Below are 18,970 nucleotides of genomic sequence, written 5' to 3'. Positions count from 1 at the left end.
TAAAGGGCTAGTTCTGATCAGTGGTGATCAGTAGTGTCTTGTATGCAAGCTATAACATACGGTTGCAATCTCAAGCAACTGTAAACATTTATTTTATGCTCAGTAGACATTAACAACATTCTAATAAATGTATTTCATGAAAATATAAAAAAAAAACACTTAATTTTTACTGACACCCAGATTCAAATTGAAATACATCTTGAGATTGCCTTGGATTGAATATGGTTGGAACTACTCTCAAGTTTCATGCTCTTTATTAAACACGCACCTTGCATTCTGATTTGAATCATGCCCACTATCTATTTGACAAAGGGATTTTCTTTTTAATGGTTTCGAAGCTATGTAAGTCAATAAATACTTAATTACCCGTGGAAATAAAAATATATTCCCAAGTGGGTTATTCTTCAAAGTAATAAGCCAGCGTGTTATCTAATCTTAAATATTACCAGATGTGTTTATTGTATTAAATCCCTCACATAAAATTTGAGCAATTTGATCTTATATTAATTATGTGATACGTTTTGCAATAGTTTGCTAACATAAAACGGTTGTGTGTATTTGATAAAATTGGAAATAATAACTGCATTTTCTCTAAGTTTGATATGAATAAGTTTAGGATGCTGAAGCTATTAGAATATAATTATGATGTTTTTTATTCTCTTGTGTAAACTGTTTTAATCCAGTAATGGAAATGTTGGTGGCAGGGGCAGAACACTACATCACCAGGTCCCAGAGCAAAATTTTGAATGGGAAGGACATTCTGTACTCCTATGAGCCCTGCACTGCTCTCCTGATCATGCATGGGGATCTGAGCATGTGCATTGAAGCCCTGTTTCAGCTTCACTGTTCTAGCATTATAGTGTGTGCAGGCAGGGCTGGAGCCACTGCCTCTGCACAGTCACCCACTACAGGCCCCCACTCCTTTCCGGGGCCCTGTAGTAGCTGCACGGTAGTTTCACAACTATTTGGAGAGAGAGCTAAAAGAATTATGACCATGTTTTGCGGCTGGTCTTCATATCAAAGTGTAACATGGGAGAAGTACTGTAATTGGTTAGGCTGTAGTCAGTGATTTTGTGTATGTTTGTTCTATGTGTGTGTGTATTTTTGTAACAAGTGTCTTTGCATATTGATATAGCATAGTAGGAGTTAAATTGGAGGTGAACATTAGGTGAACACTATACATTAAAATATTGCTACAGCAGTATAGAGTCCAACACTCTCCTGTGAGTTCCTGTTAACCTTCACATCATGTTCCTGCTTTTGTTAGGCTGACAGTCTGTTCACAAACTTACAAAACTAGTTGGCAGAGGTCTTCACCTTTAGCAGTCGCCTGTCGCATAGAGCTTTATATGCTCAACGGTACTCAGATGCTCCCAGGACTTAACTTCAGACGTAGTGCAAGTTTGTAATGCAGAACCATAGTGGCAGGCCAGGAGACAGAGTAGATGGCAGCGGATTGTCAGACGTAAGCCAAGGTCAGAGGTCACTAGCAAGCAGAATGGTTCAATAGCCAAAGGTCAGGGTCGCAGGCAACACAGCGGGGTCCAAGGTACAGGAAAATGGGTCAGGTTCACAGGCAAGCAGGCAAGGTCTAAGGTACAGGAAGGGGGTCATACACAGTAATCAATCCAAAAGGCTTTCACCAAACACAGCACAGGAGCAGGTTAGCTGACAGGGAAACTGGACCCTATAACTAGCAGGGAGGCTAAGCGCTCCCTGCCTTAAATACCAATTGCAGTTAATCAGAGCCTAGCTCTGGTAGTATCCACAGCCCCTGTTAATAAATTATTAATTTAATTAATTAGCCCGCAGGCTGGCGGGGGTGCTGCGCACGTGCCCAGCTATCTTACATTGCCGGGACGCGGCCCTGAGGAAATTTGGGGGAGCACATAGAGCGCGCCGCAGCGTCTGTGAACAATGCCGCGGCTCGTAACAGCTTTATGAACTGTTTGCAAACCATGTGACTTAGAACTTCTTTGTCCCAATGATTTTGTACTTTTACTTTTGTTGCTGTTTTGTCATCACTTTCCCTTAACCCTCCTTCTCACATGTGCTCATTTTCTGTTTTTCATCATGGTTTACACTAATATCACATATCTTCTTCTCTCTAGCCACCTCTCCATGCAAACATTTTTCAACCTTTTTGTACTTACCTCCTCCTCTCTCTCACTCTCATGTCTACCTCCCTGGTCCTCTTTCTCACCCACCTCCTCTTCTTGGTTGCTGGTGACATTTTCCCCAACCCCACACAATCCCCATCATATGTTCATGTTCTTCTTTCCACCACAACACATACCTCCAACCATTGTAACATTTTTGTTTCTCCATTTTCTCGCCTCCCCTGTTCCTGTGTGTCTGGAAAGGCAGATCTGTCTGTAATAAATTTTCATCAATTTATAATCTCTCATTCCTTCAATCTCCTTCTCATTACTGAAACTCCCTCTGTCCCTGCTCCCCTAGAGCTCTCTCCTATGGGGTCTTTCCTTCATCCACACTCCTCAAGCTGGTGGAGTAGGCTTCCTACTGTTCCCTGGTTGCATCTTCTTTGTCATCCCCTGTGAACTATCCCTCTCCTTTTCCTTTGAAGACTACATCAAACACCTCTTCTCTCCACTCCAACTCTGCGTTGCTGTCGTATAATGTCCCCAGGTTTCCTAATACCTCAACTACATGGCTTTCTTTCTACATTTTCCCACCCATTCGGTTTGATACACCTCGGACTTTCTGTTCTCCCATCTATTTGCCATCTCTTTGTCATCTATTTCCCATCTCCAGCTTCTCAAACTCTACATTCACGCTGTCTGACCACAACCTACTTTCCTAATACCTCACAATACCTCCCGTAACCTCATTTACACCCAAATCCATGCACATACCTAAATGGCTTGACCTGATCCTCCTCTCAACCTCACTTGAACCACTATTTTCTCCTATATCTATCCTGTTCTGCTCTAATACTGCAGTCTCATTTTACAACACTACACTCACCACAGCTCTATGTGAGGTAGCTCCAAACACCACACGCTGTCTCTGATGGTCCAAATCCCAAAGTTAATACTCCAAACAGAAAATTCTCTCATACTGCTGCTCGTCAATAGAGAAATTCTCACTCCAAGCAGACCTCCTCCATTACAAAAATATTCTATTTTCTTACTATACTGTAGTCTCTTTTGTCAAGCAAACCTACTTTAGATCCCTAATATCCACCCAGTCAACCAACCTTCATTGCCTCTTTGCCACTGTCAACTCACTTTTGTGCCCACCTCACCACTCTCCCCTTCTTCTTTTACTACACATGTCATGGGGTAAAGAGAGTTAAGGAGAGGATGTCAAAAAGTCAAAATTGACACCATCCATCAAGATATCTCCCCCATCACCCCACAGCCACCTTCTCCTTCACTCGACTACTCTCCCTCAGGTGTTTGTCTCCTATTACTGTCCCGTTGATCACATTCCGTTGCAACTCCTCAAAAACTCTCCACCCTTCCATGCTTGCTGGCACCTATCTCACCTCTTCAACCTTTCCACTGGCAACTTCCCTTCCATCTTCAAATAAGCGCTCATCTCTCCTATTTAAAGGAACCATCTGTTGACCCCACCTCCTTCTCCAGCTACTGCTCCATTTTCCTCCTCCACTTTGCTTACAAACTACTTGAGCTGCTTATATATAACTGCCTTACAAACTTTCTCTCCACTTATTCACTTCTTGATCTTCTGTAATTGGGCTTCAACCATCTATACGCCACTGAAACTGCCCTCATTAAAGTGACCAATAATCTACTCATGGCTAATTTCAGAGGGTCATTTCTCCCTACAGTAGACCACCCTCTTTTTCTCAACACCAAGCACTACCTTGGCCTTTCCAGCACTTTTCTCTCCTGATTCATGTCCATCTTTTCTAAACGATCCTTCAGTGTCTCTCTACAGACACATTCTCTCCTCAACTCAATTTACATGTTGAAGTTCCTTTCTGATATACCTTATTATAAATATTACATTATTTTTTGAACAGGCAGCATTTTATCTTAGTAACTTTGAATAAATATAATTTTACCTTGATGGCTTTCATATGGGAAAATAATTGTTTCAGGCAATTCCAGTGGCATAGTAGTTAGATTTTCTGCCTAAGAGCTCTGGGACCATGGGTTTAATTCCATCTAAGACACTATCGATGTGAACTTTGTATGTTATCACCATTTGTGTATGGGTTTTCTCTAGGTGCTCCAGTATCCTCCCACAGTTCTTAAAAATATTGTTAGTTTTTTTTGGCTTTGGACAAAATTAACACTAGTGTGCATGTGTTTGTGTTGAATCTAGATTGTAAGATCTACTAGGGGAGCAGGGACTGATGTGCATGATTTTCCATAGCAGTGCCATATAAATAAACGTTGCTAATAATACTATCAACAATAATAATAATAATAACTCCAGAAATCTCAGAGTTCTCTGAATTACAGATATACTAAATTTGGATATTTTGCACATGTTTTCACAACTGTTTTTTATAGAAGGTTTTGAACTATATGCATTCTATCTACTTTTTTAAACTTTAATATTTGTTGAAGACTTGATTTGTGTAGAGGTGACCTGGTACATATTTCCTCTATACCTCATCTCACTTTTTGTCCTGAGATGCCCTATCTTAATGATGAAAACTCCTGGTGACATCAAAATGACATCACTGGGTTTTGAAAAAATCCTAATGAAGAAGATCTCTACTCTCTGGGTTACATAGTGTTCAAAATGCAATTTAATCATCAACTATGTGCCTGGAAACTGAGTAAATAGTGGGTAGGGCAGCGTAATGTTTGTGCTTTAGAACTGAAGTTGATGATGTATTTTAAAAGTTGGCAAAAATTCCTGTGACAGTAATCTCTATTTATGTATTTGCCAATTGGGAAAATATGTCTTAGATATTGTAAATTGAAGTTAATACAAACAACATTCCAATAAAGATGTTTGGTGCAGAATAAAAATTCAGAAGATCCCAGCTAAATATTGATATTGGACTTTTGCACTCTCACACATTACAATAGATCATAGTTAAAGACATGTTAAAACAATTATAATTTTTGTGGCTTTTTTGTACATGAATTAAAAATAATTAAAACCATAATATTATACAGCAGTGAATTTATAGGGATATGGGCTTAAGTTGGACAAGGAACAAACATTTTGGTATTTGTGGCAAGAGTTAGACACATTAAGGCTCATTTAGAGTTGGAATCAAGCATCGTTATTTTAACGTAAAATATACATTTTTATACTGCGCATGCAGAACAAAAATGTGTATCGGTTTTAAGAATTTTGTGTAGCATTGACTAGCGCCTCCTTTCACCTGGAGTGGCAGTGTGGAGGACAAAAGGGTCATGCTAGAGTTGAAAGAATACTGTAAAGTCATGCTCACATAATTACGAAATCTTTTGTAGGTGCTCAACCCTTGGAACAAAGATCAATGCTGCTGCTGCTGATCATCAGCACAGACTTTTGCAGTGCACAGAAAAAGAGGTTTTAAATAAAGACAAACTACATTCCATAGGGATTCAAGCACCGGTGGTCATAGCATTGACTGGTTGCCGCAACTGCAGCAATTTAATTGTATCAATGAAGTTTAGCTGCAGTTAAGCAAATAGAGCAGTTTTCTCAGACTTTAAACAATCTTAGTGAAGTAGCTCTGTATTAATTAGTTGCGGACAGACCTCTTGGCCTGTCAGTCATGTCGGGCTCTGCAAGGAACAGGTTAGTGTTGTCAATGTGGATTTTTTAAAATTACATTTGAATTATAAATTGTAAGAAAGAAAATGTTCTTTGTGGATTTAGGTCGATAATAAATAGGTGAATGATAAGGGGTAGTGGAGTCTTTATTTTAAAAAAGTATTTATTTATGGTGTACTTTTTTATTTTCTTTTACAGTGCTTTTACAAGCGCCAGTATGACCTGGCATACATGGGTATTCTGGCACTTGTAGCTCTTCAAATGCCAGCATAAACCAGCAGTTTATGGTTGCTCACCCTCTCATAGCCTAGTTATGGTTTCGGCTTTTGCAGGGCTGGGGGGGGGGGGGGGGGGTTGTTTCACTGTTAGACACACAATTGTTTCAACTAGCCCACTCGATGAGCTATGGTGCTTGGATCACTATTTTGTGGGAGAGTGGGGTGTCACTCCTTATTTTTTTATTATTTTGTTAAATTTTTTAACCGATATATATATAATCTATTTATTTTATATTCCATTTTATAGTATATTAGCTTCAGATTCAGCCATGCTTGAATCAGATTAGTAAACAAATGTGAGTTCTCTTCCCCCATTTCATAACATGAGGTGTGTGGGTTTGGAATACCTGTGTATTTGAGAGTTTGGCCAGATTTGCATATCAAATGCTGTGTGCAACTTACTTTGGAAGGTTTACTCCACCCCAAAAAAATGTTTGATATCATGTTACATGAGGCAAATAAGGTCCCTTTTGCTGCCTGCTATCACCCTGGTAAGACACAGCTCCCAGTTGATGGAAATTGTAAGTTGAATGTAATGGAGGTTTGTTTATATGTGAAATGGCCGGTAAGTTATATTAGAGGATGGCTATTATGAAAATGTATTATAGCGTATTTGAATGTATTGAATGGAAGATGGTTGAATGCAGATATATATATATAGTTTTGTGATAATTTGTCCTTGCTTTGCAGATGTTAGAATACGGCTGAGATAAGGGAGTTTTTATTAATACAGTAGTATATTTGAATGTAATTGTTGTAATGTGTATAGTAAAGCTTTGCATAGACTTTATGGATATATTCTGGCTTGTAAGATTAAAGTGGTTGTTTTAGGAAGTGAATATTGTTAACTAGAAAGTGATATTTACATTGTGTGTAGGAGATAAGATTGTTTGGGAAGTGACTTGGGAAGGATAGTTTAATATACTTATCTGGAATTGTTATAGTAAGTGAAATAGTTAAAGTATTGCAGAATTAAGTGTTACATGGGAAAAGTTAAGTTCAGTCACTATATGTGGAGTGTGATTGGGATGAGAAAGTTTTGCAGTTTTGCAAAGATTGTTCAGTGTAAAGGTTTGCATAGACTGATGGTATAAACGTATAGTAATGTGTATGGGAAAGCTTTGCAGAATGCATGAAAATTGTAAGCAGTGTAAGTGTATATATTGTTTATTTAGATTTGAAAGACTGTTAAATAAAGAAAATTGGCAATTGAGTTAGTTAATATGGCATCAATGTAATTCCATGTTTCCAAGATGGCTGTCTTGAAGAAATAAGCAAAAGTTATTATATAAATATTGGACATGTGGATTTAGGAAGAACAAGAATTATATTTCTTAGGTTAAATTAGAACTACCTTTGTGAGGAGTGGGATGATAGTGATAATATTAAATAACATTATTAAATAGTCATCCATACATTTGCCAGACTAATAGGAACTATATACCACCAAAATAGCTCCCTTTTACACACTCCTTATTTTTCCTTTTTTTTTATTTAGTTACATTTCTTAAGAGAGCCATATGCAGGGTTGGTCACAAAATAGGTATAATTTGCTCTAAAAAATGTGCAAAAATTTATATTTTTCCCCATGTGCAGAGCTGTACTCATCTCAAGATGTATCCTACTACATCTCAAGATGTATCCTACTACATCTCAAGATGTATCCTACTTTCCATTGGAAGCACATGTGCTAGGTTTACACCAAATGCAAAAATAGCATATTTATGTTCATATGATGATTTCAAATGATACAGTATGTCTGGCTCTGCATTAGATGCATAGCAGCATAATTATTTACTACAGGAATTCTTATACCTAAATCAACCCAGAACATACATGTGTGTACAGCTCACTAACAAATATACAGTGCAGAGTATGGCATGTTTATGAATATAGAGTATTTGCAATTAACAAAGGACCCCTTATATCATATTTTACAGGAATACACAATTGTGAAATTAACACTGCATATTTATACTGTACTATCACATCCCAAAGTTTTTGAGAATGACACAAATATTATTTTTCACAACGTTTGCTGCCTCAGTTTTTATTATGGCAACTACCATATACTCTAGAATGTTATGAAGAGTAAATTGCAATTCATTTCAAAGTCCCTCTTTGCCATGACAATGAACTTTATCCCAAAAACAACATTTCTACTGCATTTCAGCCCTGTCACAGGTGCCACAGGAGCCGGAGGGGAAGGAGGGTAAACATGCAGCACAGGGGTAGAAGGGTAAACAGGTAACACAGGGGCAGGAGGGTAAACAGGTACCCCAGGGGAAGGAGGATAAGTGTGCTACAGGGGCAGGAGGTTAAACAGGTACCCCAGGGGAAGGATGGTAAACATGTGGCATAAGGGCAGAGTGGTAAACAGGTGGCACAAGGGCAAATTGGTGGATCCTCATTATGATAAACAATGGCATTGGTCATTCTCTAAAAAGTTGTATGGCTCATGCTGAGTGTGTTTCTAATTTGATAAATTTTGCCTTTCAAGGATGTGTTGCTTGCATAAATTGTATTAACAAACTCTTGATAGTTTGAGTGCTATCTTTAGATTTTAGTATTTCCTGTACAGCTGTTCCTCTGCCCCCTCACGAGTGTTATCACCTGTGGGGCCTCTTCCACCACTCTATGCTCCTCTGCATCTACATCTAACTTAATGGAAAATAAAAACATCATTTCCATGTCTGTTTTTGCCCATAACATCCAAGTTTTTGCAACATATAAGTAGATTTCATAACTCACATTAGTATTTTCACATGATAAATGTAATTTTTCCCATGTGTATATATGTGGGGCCAATACAAAGGAAAAAATTACACCGAACAATTTGACAATATGCATAAATGCAAACATCATACCTTTGGCTTGATGGCAATTTTACCTATGCATCTATTTATAACTTTTAGTTATTCTTCACGGGATCTTCACAGAAAATAATTAGTAATCTTGACTTCAGATTATCCAATAGGCTGACTAGGTTGCAATCTAGGGAACTAGACTTTGGTGGGGTTGTTGATGAAATATTTGCAAACAAATTTGTAAAAAGGCAAGTGGAGAATAATTTTGAAAACATGCCATATATACATTGTTGGTGGGGATGTTAAGATTTATTTAGTCACAACATTACAGCCATAGTTATGACATGTATTAAGATATGAAATTTAGCTGGAGGGGATTGTTGTGTGGTTGGGGGGAAAGCTCACACCAGTATTGATGTGCCCCATGCTTTGCACAAATTGGTCATCTATGCAAGCCAATGTCGTGTACTCGAGAGCACTGAGGTGTAAGGATGCTTTGGAACCACCGCATATCCCCTTGACATGTCTGCAGTGGTCTCTAAGCTTGTATTTTAAATGCTTAAACATCTTCCACTTGTGGGAAATTTTCAAAGCTGTATATGTTTACTGGCATAAAAAAATATTTATATCCATTTGAATGATTAAAAAAATATCATTCGTGTACCATTCCTTGACCTCAGTCACAAACCTCTGAATAGGAGTGACTGCATTGACCTGCTCTGTGATGTTCTCCCAAATGTGGTGCTCTGCTGTGAGGGATAACTGGTGGTTCATTTGGTGCAGCCTCTTCATCAAAAGCTGCACAAGAATGTCCACCTTTCTGTAGGCAAAATTAGGCTGCTTACACTTCATGGAGGAAGATTGGCATTGCCTATCTATCTCTTCATCAGAAAACATGTGTCAAAAGCAATATAGATAACAAACAAGCCCCCCAAGCACCAGTAATCCAAAGAATTGTGTCAGTCACAACTCTCATGCAAACCACAAGCCTTCACTTAACTGTCTTTGTAGCCTGCTACTCTCCTTGGCAGGTGATACTGAAAAAAAAACCCTGACCCTTCTTTATAAACACATAACAGTGTTTCACACATTATATTTTAAAACTCCCTAAAGAGCTGTCATTTATCCATGTAAATATTTACAGTCTCCTACATGTGACAAAAGGCTTGGTGCTTTCTGCATAAGCCAAAAGTTATAATTATAGGAGAAATTTGGTTGAGCCCCAAAACTGACAATGCATCTATAACCATGCCTGTATATTCTACATAAAGAAAAGTCAGGACAAAGAGAGGTAGTTAAATCTTTTTTATGCTCAGGTTTCATTAAAATGTGTATTATAAAATAACTCCTATAGTCCTCCTATTGTCACGGTTGTCTGTTTTCTCGATTCGATTCGGGATCCTTGGGTCGAGCTGAAGCAGGAATAAAATGGAACCTGGAGGCGTTGATGATCTCTCTGCTCATCTAGAGTACTCAGAGTAGCACAAGCAGTTTAAGAGTCTTAGGTCCAGAGTCTGTGCCTGAGCACTGAACTGGAATCCGACGTAATAACAGATTAGAACTGTTCGTAGGAACTCAATCCCAACACCTGTGGCCAGGCACACATAACTGGAACCCACTAAAAAGAACTCAGATAGAAAACACATGGAAACTCAGAACATAATTGTGACGAAATGAGTTTGATAACCCTGTGAGCATGTCTCATTTCTCACATAATGTGGATTATAGTACTTTTTATAGCCTATGCTGTTTGTTCCCCAGCTCACCAGACTACAACTGCATTGTCCAATAACATGTGGTTAAGGGGACATTGTAATTCAATTTAAATATGTATATTTTGTATTATATATTGATGACTTGAAGTAATGTTATTCATTGTCCTTAAACTGAAGCCAGGAGGGTTATGGGTAAAGATCAGGTGGTGTCTAGGATACAGGTGAGAGGGCTTGAGCTGCATTCATTCTCCCCCCTCCTTCCTCTACAGGAAGCATGGAACAGCTGGGGACCCTGTGACATCACAAAGTAGTGTAAGGGGTTAATTTTAGGAGGGGCTCACTGCTACCTTATCCTTGGAAGTAGGGGAAGCCAATTAAGCATCAATTGTTCTCCTTAGGACTAGTCCAGACGTTCTGTCTGCATCCCAGCAGGGGGCTTCTGTGAAAGGACATCTCATCTCCACTGGCCTGTCCAAACCCCCTAGTCCTGCACTGGCCAATGGGGAAGTAGAATAGATGCAGGGGTTTGTCCAGGGAGGGGAAAGACTGTGGAAATTAGACCTGTGATATATAAGGAACAACTCCAGGGGGGAGGGGTGCTCATGCTTGGATTTCATTCAGGAAGGTGCAAGATGGAGTTTTGAATTGTCGTTTTCTAACTCAAGTCTATATATGCAGCTGAGAGGGATCCATGGGTCATGAAGTCTGGACAGCAGGTGACTATATCTCCTTAAGTTATTGGGGTAAGGGACAGATGATGTGGTAAATCAGCCTGGCATTTATTTACTGTGTGTACATAATATTGTAGTGTGATTTGTATGACAATAAATATACTGTTGTATGTTTATAACTGCATTTTGCCTGAGTGACCATACGAATCCTAGAAGGTACTGGGTAGCACTGGGCCAGATAAACCCGGTATCTTCACAATAATGAACTGGAACTGGAGACTGGAACTTGGAACTCAGAACTGTGACACGAAATGACGAACTCAAAACTGCGCGGCAACCACAGACCTGGAACCCACAGACAGATACATAGGACTGGAAAAAAGTCCTAGAGACTCAGAACCAGCTATAGCAACAGAACTGGTGATACTGGTAAAGCCACTGATACTGCAGAATAGACACAGGATAGTGCAAAGTTCTTACTGAGGTAAGCACTCTTGCTGAATGCCAAATATTGCAGGAAGATTAGCTAGATGTACAGAGTACTTGCAGAAGGATGAACTCTGGATAATGCAGAATACTTGAAGGAAGATATGCAGTTTGTAATTGCAATTAATCGTAAAGAGATGTGCACTTTAAAATGCAATGGTAATTCGGGATGTTCTCAGAAGATGATCGCTTTGTAAACGCACAGTAATTAGGAACAGTGCAGGACCAACTGGAAGCAGGAGCCAAGCACTATCCTCAGGAGAGAAGTGTGTTGTTTTGGCAATGAACAGAACTCAGCAGCAGGTTTAAATAGGGTGTTCCAAACAACTATTGGCTGCACAGTTCATGTGATCACAGCTGCTGAGTCTGGTTGGACTGGAATGATCACCTGACTGCATCCAAGATGGCTGCGCCCATGCAACAAAACAAACAGTATGTGTTTGTTTACAAACGATGATGTGATGGACAGGAATGTTGCAGGTAACCAGGTGGGACACGGGTAGTCGTTATATGACAGCGACGGATGTGGTAAGTGTGGCTAAGACCACAATGTGGGACACCTATAGCACATCACATTTGAAAATATAATTAAAATTTGTGCTTTCTCTTTCTAAACCCATATTTATTGCTGTTATCTCCTGCCCCAATCCCTCCTTCCAAAAATATCCCTGTAAACCATACCACACCAACAGTAGGTGCACAGAAATGCCTACGACTTCTTTATTATTTATTACTGGAAGCGGAAATGCTGCTTCCAAACAATACCCTCCTGCACTTTCCCCACCAATGGTTATTGCATTACTTTCTGTATCATATGTTCTCCATACCTCTTAGATTGTAAACTCATTTGGGCAATGCCATCTTTACCTTCTGCTTCATGTAATTATATTTAATTTGTTTACATAATGTCATTATTCCATCAATGTACAGCACTGTGTAATATGTCAGTGCTTTATAAATAAAAAGATTAATACAATCTATATACTAATAGCCTGAAAACAAATTAGAAGAGACTTATTTCTGTGATGCTGTTGTCTGAGCAGGGCATGTCATATACCAAATTAAAGGTCTAGGTCTGTAGATTTGCATAAAAATATTGGTAATAGCTTGCATTATTTTGGAGTTCTTTTGCAAAATGTCCACCCACCATTTACAACAATACTTTACCATTTTCCTCTGAAAAATGTGACAGTTGGCAATATAACTGTGCACCTGCTAGTTGCTCTGGAAACTCTCAGAGTTAGTGAACTCTCCCTTTGCACCTGCTGGGTGACCTGAAACATCTGACCTGCTAGTTGATCTGGAAACTGTGACAGTTATTTGCAGCCTCATATATCAACTCATCTTACAGGGACCTCAATCACGGACTGCTGTGTTTTTTCATAATTTACTTATCTGCGCTTTGTTTACAACAAACAAGCCAAGAGGATGCCCTCGAGGATATCAGCGTGGTGTAATCCTTACATGTCACCCAGAGCGCACAACTCAAAGATCTTATAGTCATAAATATTATCGTTTCAATCAATGTATAACAAAACAATTGTTAAGCCACTTGCATTCGACATGACATATTTGCCACAATACTACTAGAGGAGATTAACGGTCATTTTTCAGACTGCTGTCACAATGGAAATGTTTTGTTGCCCGATGCGATTGTTCCACTATATTTAGCAGAACTGTTTATGACTAATACCTTCAAATTATGTACTCATTATCTCCATAATATCCTCAGTTACAACTCTGCATTTGCCTTTGTATCTTTCAAAGGTAGTATTGCAGAGTTATCTTCCCACGAATCATACACCTTTAAAATACATGGTGTTGTACATCATTTAATAAGAAGCTTGCATCCAGATACTGCAGTTACTCCCAAGTTATGCCCAAATTTATGTCCTCAATACTCAACAGGCAAGTGAGCACTGTATGACTAGAAATCCAAACTGTAATATATCATTGATGAACGATCTTAACACTATGTTGCATCAAGTGAACCCTCTTACTCGGAGCCTAACGATGATGCACAAAGATAAAAAACAAGATAATAAGGATGCCCGAACATTAGTTTGAGACAAGTTTAAGGTACGTATTGTGACGTTTTGTGACGAGGCAAGCGATAAGCGTCGCTACAACACACCTAATGTAAATGATGTGACCACTGTTTTCACAACTATTGATGGGGAACCTCCTTCATCATGTGAAATGATGATTTATTCACCCAATGTGCGACCCCCTGATATACCCATTATTATTTCCTCATGTTGAAACATGTTGGAATAAAACTATGACACATTCCAAAAATTGTTGAACATTTACTCGAAATCATGTTTCTCACTTACAACACATACCATATCGCTTAGCTGTATGCCCCTCTTTCAGCTTATTGCATGACGGAGGCAAGTTATTCCATCAATTCTGTTAATAAAGTAATTTAGTTTAATTTAAGGAGTTTACCGCCAGGTTTCCCTAGTAATAATAATAATCTGATAATGTGTTCTGGGTAGCATTCTTAATCTAAATGCAAAGAGTGAACTTCAAGTCATTGGGGCCTGATTCATTAAGGCACGCATACTGAGCAGAACATGTGTTTGTTTAAAAATGCACGTAAATCAGTTGAGCACTCCTGAATTCAATGAGGAATGGATCTGAATGAATTCGGGTGTATGTCTGCTCTGCTCTACTACACAAGACACTGCAGGACATATCCAATACCTACGTGGAATACACATTCGCAAAAGAGTACAGAGAAAAAGAAAAACTAATGACTTAATGTTACCTATCTACTATATAAATGCCTAGTGGCGTGTGTGGGGAAAAAAAACCAAGCTGCAGCGCCACCTGCTGGGCAGAGTTATACACTGACCTATATATTTCTTGAAGGAGAAGTGACAGTTGGGAGTGGTTGGTGGTTGCCAGGGGTGACAGTGGGGAGCTTTTAACACCCTAAGTAGCTAGATGAAGGATCTGGCGATAAAGATGAAGGATGAGGTGATGGAGAAAAATGATGAGGTGGTGACATGTGGACAAAACCACGTTAAAAAAAGGGCGCTTGCGTCGGGAAGTAAAGCTGAGGAGGCCTGGGCTAGGCCCAAATGCATGACAAGAATCTTTTTAACACCTTAAGTAGCTTGATTTGACTAGAATGCATGAGTATCATGCACGGGTTAACTTGTTAATAATATGAGCATTAATGACAAAACAGTTAGAAGCAAAAACATTTATTTTAATTTTTCCCCCTCATGAAATACATTTATTAGGATGATCTTAATGTCTACTGAACATAAAATACATTTTTGCAGTATCTCCTGATTGCAAACACGTTATAGAATATATACAAGACTGTCATCACTAGTACACAGAACTTAGACTAGCCCTGTAGCTGAAGCAAGAGATATGGCAGAAAAACAAGTAACTTTCATATGCCCACAGCTTGATTCGAATGTGGTTGCATGCGCTCAAGGTTGGCACACTCTTACTGTACATTGACTATGGGCGAACACCCATTCCCTGCTCAGTTTACTCCCAGAAATAGTAGGCTGTAGTAAGTGTCCTTTGTATACGTAGATGCAGTGAACATTGATGCATTTAGTGGCATATGGCGCAGTTCTGGACATGCACAGAGTGATTTTGCGTGTTATATGCACAGAATCGACTGATACATGTCTTGTTGAATCAGGGCCTTCAACTTATGCACCCTAATTGCTAAATTTAAATTAACTAATTTCGCAACCAAATAAGGCCAATCTCATTTCCTCCAATCATTCACTCCTAGACTGGATCCCATCATCCTGCACTAGATGAATCCATAAGTCCATATTTCTGGTATTTATCATGACATTTTAAAAGCAAATATAAAAATATTTCAACCTTCAACACTCCATTATTAACTGTCCCCGGTATAGAATCAACTTGATACCTCACTTTGATCTATGGTTTAAAGCATAGAATCACAGTACATGGAGCTCAACTACCGTGGATTTATCAGATCTCATTGATTTTTACAAATTTAGAGATGCAGACAAAATCTAAATTAAGTGGTACTATTTATGATGTCATTATGTTATTAACTACAGAAACATGGAGAGTGCATGTACTAGGTAAAAAAGACAAACTAGACACCAATAGTGCTCTGGCCATTTTTATCAAAACACTTCAAACCTACAAACTTCTGAAGGGCATTAATAATTGATTAAGTTCTAGCTCTCAGGAGGCTACAAGCATCATACAGAATAATGTGATGTCTTCTAGCAAAAATACTTTTGCAAATGCATTTAATTAATATTTTGTGGTATGTGCTATTTTTTTAGTGGCCAGGCGAAGCAGTCGTTACAAAAGCTCTCACACTACAGACCCATCTCCTTACTACCAATTTTATCTAAATTCATGGAAAATGTATTCATTCCAAGCTCAACGAGTTCTAGAAAACAAGAATAGTGCTCACCCCAATTCACTCTGGTCTGTACCCAAACTATTTTCAGTTACAACCGTACTAAAATCTGCAATGAAATTCACAGTGGTATGGAGCGTGGACAGTTGACTGGTGCAATATACCTAGACTTTAGAAAGGCTTTTGACACTGTAAATCATACTTTACTGCTAAACTCAGGTATAGGAACCCATGCACTAAATGGTTTCACTCCCTAGTTATCAAGCAGATTTCAGTCTGTGTATGTTTCTTGCTCCAACTCCAAACACCTAGATGTTGCCTTTGTTGTCTCTCAAGGCTCTGTTCTGAGGTCATTAGTGTTATCTGTCTTCATCAATAACTTACCAGCAGCTTGCAAAACGTTTTCCATTCACCAACTTTTATGCACACAGGTGAAGCTTGTCTGCCTTTAATAATGTACTGCAATCTGATTTCTTTTAGGTTTGTCAATTGATAACTCAAAACAAACTGTTTATGAACATGTGTAACACATTATAGCAAATGAGCTTAAGATTAGACCAAACTCATACTATTATCTCATACCAGTATCCAAATATAAATATCTGGGTGTCAGGATTAGCTGCCTCTGCCAGCTCCCTGATCTAATGACTTATCAAATAATCAAACAGTCACACAATAAATCACCTTTATTTTTTCAGAAAACCGCTCCAAACTAACTTTACCAGTCACAAACTGCACTCTGCGCAGTCATGACTTGGAAGTTTACTGTAAGGAGACACACAGGATTCCAGCCTAACTCTCGCACTCATGTATCCCTTAGGTTAGAAATTTAACCAGTCCCTTCCCCAATACAAGCCCACACTTCCACACCTCTCCTGAACTGCCACCATCTACGTATAAGGCCCGTAGAAAACTTATGACTTAATTACCCTATGGCGCACACTCTGCAGTCTGATAGTTGGTATAATTATCTCTTCCCATGCTGGTATTTAAAGGGTTAACACAGCCAAGCAATCCACCTCTTCTAAAAAAGGCAGTGAATTATTTTAGCGCAATAATGACAGCACTTATTAAATTTCATATTTAATATACAAAAAGTATAATGCTTACAAGTTATAAACACAATTAATAAAAGCTGACAAAATATATGGCAAAATATGTAAAATAAAAGGAGAAATTTTAAAAGTATAAACTTACATGGAAGTTGTATAATTTGTGCCAAGGGCAATTGGCTTGGCAGATGGACAGCTTATCAGTGTTGATTTATTTCCCAAAAGTCTGACAATATCTTGTAAGAGGTTTCATCTTTTAAAGACACTTTGTCATCTTTCCCCCCCTACTGGGATGTGATCTACAGGGGACGCCTGTGACACATTTTAAACCACAATTAACATCTTCCCTGTTTAATACCCAATGCTAAAATGTGACATATCTGTTCTAAGGAGTGTCAAACACACAGGGCCATCTTAACAACATTATGGGCTCCCGGGCAAAGCAGTGCATCGGGGCCCCTATATATATATATATATATATATATGTATAGAGATACAGATATAGATATAGATATAGATATAGATAGAGATAGATAGATGTACTTGCTCAGTGACCCTTGAAGGGTTTTTTTGCAGGTTTTTTCTTTTGCAGGATTATTTATTCTCATTAAGAGCCCTGTCTATGGGGCCTCCTTGCCTGTGGGGCCCCCAGGCACCTGCCCATCGTGCTCAATGGAAAAGATGGCCCTGCAAACACATCCAGATTTATCATTAGTAAATCCAATACAAATTTACAAATCTCCAAATATCAAAAAGAGATAGATAAGGTGCAGTAGTTGAGCTGTTACTCATTTTCTCTCATTCCCTGCGTGACAGACAGCTTTATTTATTCAATGTATGAGTTGCTCTTCATCATACTATTTATGAATATGTTGTTCATCACTAATTATATTGATCGTAAGTGGTATTTTGGCAATGGAATAATATTTGCCTATATAAAATATAGCAAGCCATCATGTGGTCTCCTTGTGTAAGGCCTCCTACTAAGACGGTTCCCTAACAGCCGTTCAGGTGCCAAAAACCACTGGTATACCTGGACATAGCTCACCACAGGGAACCCTTTGAAGCTGTTCAGTTCCCATAATGTGACAATGTTATCTGGTAGTTCTGTGGTCTGCAGAGCCACATTGAGTTAGGTCATTAACCCTGTAAGAGCAGAGCTTTGCATTTGCATTACCCTCTAGTTGACATAGAAAAACAAATTATAAATGAATGAATTTGCTATAGAGTATTTACAATGCAGTCCCTTATGATTATGCTTTATTCACCACAGTTATGTTATTTGCAAATCCTTACAACTGTAATTCCTCCCTTTTCACTACACTGGGTATATTGTTTGATCCACACCTATAATTTAGTTTGCATATAGGCACCCTGACATCCAAAATGTATTGTAAATTAGGCCTACTCTATAGAAAGAAATATTTCCTTCCAGGTTTGGAAAGTGCAATGCACAGCACAACACTAATGCCAATTTATAGAGTACGGAAATGTAGTTTACGGCACTGTACCTCAAAATCACCTTGGCAAATTATATATTATACAGCACAATATGCAATTTGTTTCGAAATTTAACTACAGTACCCACCATTAAAATGTGCTAATTAATACATCTTAGTTGGCTGCCCCTGGATTCCAGGTGAACTCTTCACTTGGTCAGATTATCAAAAGCTTTTTAGACAAGTTTCCCAATCATCTATCTAGACCTGCACACAGTACTTATCACTTTAGATCTCCAGTAGGGTTCTCTACCCTCTGTGTTACACTTGCACCTCTTTCATCAACCTAGCTTGTACTTGCTCCATTTGTGTGATATGTATTTTGCATGATTTGTCATTCTAACTGTTGAGCCTGCAGAGTTT

This window comes from Mixophyes fleayi, chromosome 1 (assembly GCF_038048845.1).
Source record: "Mixophyes fleayi isolate aMixFle1 chromosome 1, aMixFle1.hap1, whole genome shotgun sequence".
NCBI classification, from domain to species: domain Eukaryota; kingdom Metazoa; phylum Chordata; class Amphibia; order Anura; family Limnodynastidae; genus Mixophyes; species Mixophyes fleayi.
This window is presented reverse-complemented; position numbering follows the sequence as displayed.